The following is a 4667-nucleotide window of genomic DNA, read 5'->3' on the forward strand; positions in this document are numbered from 1 at the left end:
ATTGCCCAATTCAGTGCAATCTGCAGCCATAATGGGGTTGCAAATTCCCCTAAGCATGATTAGTCAGCATGGACTTGAAGTGGAAAGCTCCGTTGTGGCAAGATTAACAGGTTAGAGGGAAACTGTGAAAGGTCCAGAAGGTTCTCTTCTCTACTGCACATAATTATAATGCCATTCTCCGTTTCCTCAGACAGACACAACAACTACCTGTTATGTCCTTACTATAATAAATTATCCTCACAAGGGATAAGGTAGGTCACACTGTGACAATTTCTTATTTTCTTCTTCCAATGGAACATAGTGGAATTATTATTAGTCATAATTACATTTCTCATATTGTGGAACTAATCTTATTTTGGCATCTTTAATGCTAGTATGATCTCTGGCACAAAATCCTTTGCTTATGGTAGAATGGTTCTGAGTTTCCTGGAACTCATTAGCAAGCTGTGAAAAATTCACCGTGAAATCTCATACCAATGGCAAGTGCTCTATACAGATGTTCCCAGACCTTAAAACTGAATCTATTTTCCAGAGAACTTAAAAAGTTACCCAGTCATTTTCATCTCAATCAGTGGTCAAAAATAAGGAAGGGGGAAACAGTAGTGGTTTTGTACTGTTAGAAAAACTCCAGTTACCTGACTTGCAAATGTTCACTGCTTTTCTTTTTAGAGCTATGGGGGGCTATTGTTCTTGTGGTACTCAGTCCACCTTACGGACTCTTCCCACTAACGTAGTTATTGTTGTGTATTTCTTGATATTGCCTTGGAAACCCTTCTCTTATCACTGTGTACTGCCTTCATAGGCTAGCTATGTCCCATCAATCACTGCAGTGCAGAGATGGTAACCCTTCTCCAGCATCTGTAAAACACTCAGTAGCTGCTTTTTAACTCTAAGGGCAGTGGGCTTATGGACTCTTATTTGCTCATGTATTTCTCCTACTAATGGAGCTAATTCATGATCACTTTCCCTCTTTGCATTGTCTCCCATTGCTTCTTTTCAAAAAGTGATAAAAGTTGCCTAGGAACAGGATCAGATAACAATTTGGATAACTAAAATCATTAATTTATCCTAGAATCCCAACACAATTTCATGAACCAATTAACTGTATGTACCTCATTTTCTCTTCATCTATAAGGTACTCTTTCCCTCCTTAATCCCATTTCTGTCTTTCTTTTTTTTTTGTCAGTAGTGGGGCCTGACTGAACTCTGGGCCTGGGCGCTGTCCCTCAGCTCTTCAGCTCAAAGCTAGTGCTCTACCACTTGAGTCACAGCAGCACTGCTGGCTTTTTCTGCTTATGTGGTGCTGAGGAATCAAACCCAGGGCCTCATGCATGCAAGGCAAGCACTCTACCACTGGGCTACCTTCCCAGATCCCCTAATCCCATTTCTAATATAATATAAACAGGAGGATAAGAGGCAGTCACAGTTTTCTCTCTGGGCCACTCTCAGTCCCAATGCTCTAAATCATTGTATTTCTTCTGAGGACTATTATGTGAATTGCAGCCTACCTGCCTTTCCTTAGCTGAGGCCCTTCAAACAAACAAGGCTATTGTGGAAGGGGCTTGCACTCATTAGGTTTCTCCTGAACAAATCTTCCTCTCCTGCTCATGCTGTCTTTTCCTTTGTTAAACTGTCCTATCTAATTTCCCATCCCTTGTTATGCAGGATGTAACAGAATCTCCAGGTGTGCAGGGATCATATCATTCAAGGTTCTGACAGCTGGATTAGGAGGGTTCCACCCTCTGTACAGCAGACCTGCCCTGTATAGATAACTGACAGGTATTTCAAATTGAATTGAAAGCTGTGTTCATTAGTCTGTCCTTCAGACATAGATCTAAAAAGGGAACATCTTTAGTCCCACAAGATGATGGTGATGAAAACTGAGAAAAATGCACTCAGGTTTTCTCTTTTATAATGGCTTCTGGATAAAGTGATCCTCACCTAAAAATAGATGCATACAATCATCCATGTAGAACAGAAAGCTAATGAAATGTTTTTCAGTGTGGCAATTCAGAGACTTGTGAGAGTACCTCCTTACAATAAATGACAAATGTTTAAGAAAACACTTTTTGAGTTCTTAAAAGGATTTAAAATATATGGCTTAAATGTAATGGAAGCATATTTTTGGCAGTCGTGGGGCCTGAACTCTGGGCCTGGGCACTGTCCCTCAGCTCTTCGGCTCAAGGCTAGAGCTCTACCACTTGAGCCGCGTCCCCACTCCTGGCTTTTTCTGCTGATGTGGTGCTGAGGAATTGAACCCAGGGCCTCATGCATGCAAGGCAAGCACTCTACCACTGAATCACCTTCCTAGCCCCTGATGGAAGACTTTTTAAATGAGTTTCCCCCTTTAGCAATAGAATACAACTTCTTTCCCTGAAGAATATCTCCCTGAAGAATATCAAAGAATATCTCAGTATGGCTTGGGAAAGGCATGCTAACTACTTTTTGCCTTCTTTCCAAATTTCACATCATGTGTCTGAATATCAAAAACAGAAAATTGAGTTTAGGAAAAGAATAGGAACATCCCTGTGAAGGAAAACCAGAAGCAGAATATATTAGACATGTCAAGATTGTTTCTAGAAGACACTGAAGGGAATGTTTACTTTAATTAGTCATTCAAAGGTGAAGATGCATTAGAATATTCTGAGGTGTTCCAAGATGAGCCACCTAAATACCCTTTGAGAAAGTATTTAAATAAGAGACAAAGAGACAGGGGTGTTCTAAAAGAAAGTCTATTACTATCTAGGCAACATAGACCTACCCAGACATACATGTGTGTGAAAGTATACACAGCCCTAAAACACAATACCAATACAGTGACTACTGGTACATCAGACATGAGAGCATGTGGAAAGCACGCTTCTCACAATGGAGGTAGTAACATTTTAAGTGGCAGGAATGTGTTTTGTTCCATGATCAGCATAAGCTGCGCCATCCACTGGCAGCATCATGGCAAGACTAGCTCTTGGATTTTATTCATGTCAGCTGTGGTCTCTAAGCCTGTCTCTGGCTCTTCTGGCATCTGTTGACTTAAGACTCTTTCATTCTTTTTAGCATGAACTTGGCTATCTTACAGGATTGAAAGACAGTATCATCATCACAATTCACTGGGAAACCTGATTTCAAATGCTGATCTTGTAGATATGGGCCTCTGACATTGTGTTTTGAGCAAGAAACCCCAGGATATTCTAAGACTGTCCACTGCCATTTTGCGAGACACTGATTGAGGGTCTCTCCTAAAGCATGTTTCATTTTCAGTGTGCTCCCGTGTCAGTTGTTTTAGCATCAGTCACGTATATGTAGGAGGATGCGGGAATGTGGGGCAGAGGGAGGAGAGAGCTCACTGATCCTTCCTTTTTTGTGTTATCTGGGATAAGCTGGGAACATGTGAAAAGTGAGACTTTATGAGATGCATATCCTAAAAATATCTTAAGTGTGGGCTTGGGTTTTAGAGGTTTTTTTTTGCTCTGGGATCATGGATTGAACTATGTTCGTCCTTAGCCTTTTTTGTTGTTGTTCATGGTTAGTGTTCTACCACTTGAGCCAGGCATGCCTGCAGTCTAGCATTTGATAGTTATTTGGAATTGGAATCTCAAATATTTTTCTGCTTGAGCTGGCTTTGAATCTCAATCCTTTGATCTCAGTTTCCTAAGTGGCTAGGAATACTGGCATGAACCACCAGTACTTGGCTTCTAAAATTTCATTTTTAACAAGTGACTTTAGAAATACTGTTGAGGATCCCAGAAATTTATAGGCAGTACCCCTCTTTTCCTCCTCTTCCCAAACATATATTGACACAAACGACAATCATTTTATTTACCCCTTGAGCATAAGTCATAGTGACACATTAAAAGTAGAGCTTGGGGCTGGGAAGGTGGCTCAGTGGTAGAGCACTTGCCTTGCATGCATGAGGCCCTGGGTTCGATTCCTCAGCACTACATAAGCAAAAAGAAAAAAAGCCAGAAGTGGTGCTGTAGTTCAAGCGGTAGAGTGCTAGCCTTGAGCTGAAGAGCTGAGGGACAGCGCCCAGGCCCAGAGTTCAGGCTCCATGACCAGACCCCCCCCCCCAAAAAAAAAGTAGAGCTTGGTAATGAACAAAAGCCTGAGTTAGACAAACCCAAACGATTCAGAAACTTATAGTTATTTTAACCATCCCCCTATTAAGTATGTTGATACTTTTTTTTTTTTTGAAGGCTTCTTGAATTTTTATTTTATGTACAAATATGGTCTTTCATTGGGCTTAAAGTCTTGGATAGTCCATTCACTTAGTCCAACTTAATGAAGCCGATGTCCTTCGCATACTGGCGGAAACACTGCCGGCACATGTTGAGCCCGTACTTCCGGATCAGACCGTGGTGATCAGAGCACACGCGGCAAGAGCGAGATCCCTGGCCGAATTTTCGGGGGTGACTCCAGTACAGCTGCTGGTGACCCATCTTGCTTCCACAGGTCCAACGAGGAAAAAGCAGTATGTTGATACTTTTAAAATATTTTGAAAACTGATAATCCCATTGGATTCATGTTAATTTAGGCCAGTAACAATTTAAATATAGCTTAGTTCTAATTAAGAGATGTGTTACACTGCTTTCTCTGTAAAGAACAAAATGCAGATAAGTAGGCTGAAGATGATACATTTTGCTAAAACAACTAGAATCATGTAGCCACAG

General features: G+C 41.1%; 1 pseudogene; it reads right to left on the minus strand.

The window, feature by feature from the left end:
* Nucleotides 1-4186: 4186 nt before the first annotated feature.
* LOC105998672 lies at nucleotides 4187-4461 on the minus strand (annotated as a pseudogene).
* Between the last annotated feature and the right edge of the window lie 206 nt (nucleotides 4462-4667).

Source organism: Dipodomys ordii, unplaced genomic scaffold, assembly GCF_000151885.1.
Source record: "Dipodomys ordii isolate 6190 unplaced genomic scaffold, Dord_2.0 Scaffold1, whole genome shotgun sequence".
In the NCBI taxonomy this organism is placed as follows: domain Eukaryota; kingdom Metazoa; phylum Chordata; class Mammalia; order Rodentia; family Heteromyidae; genus Dipodomys; species Dipodomys ordii.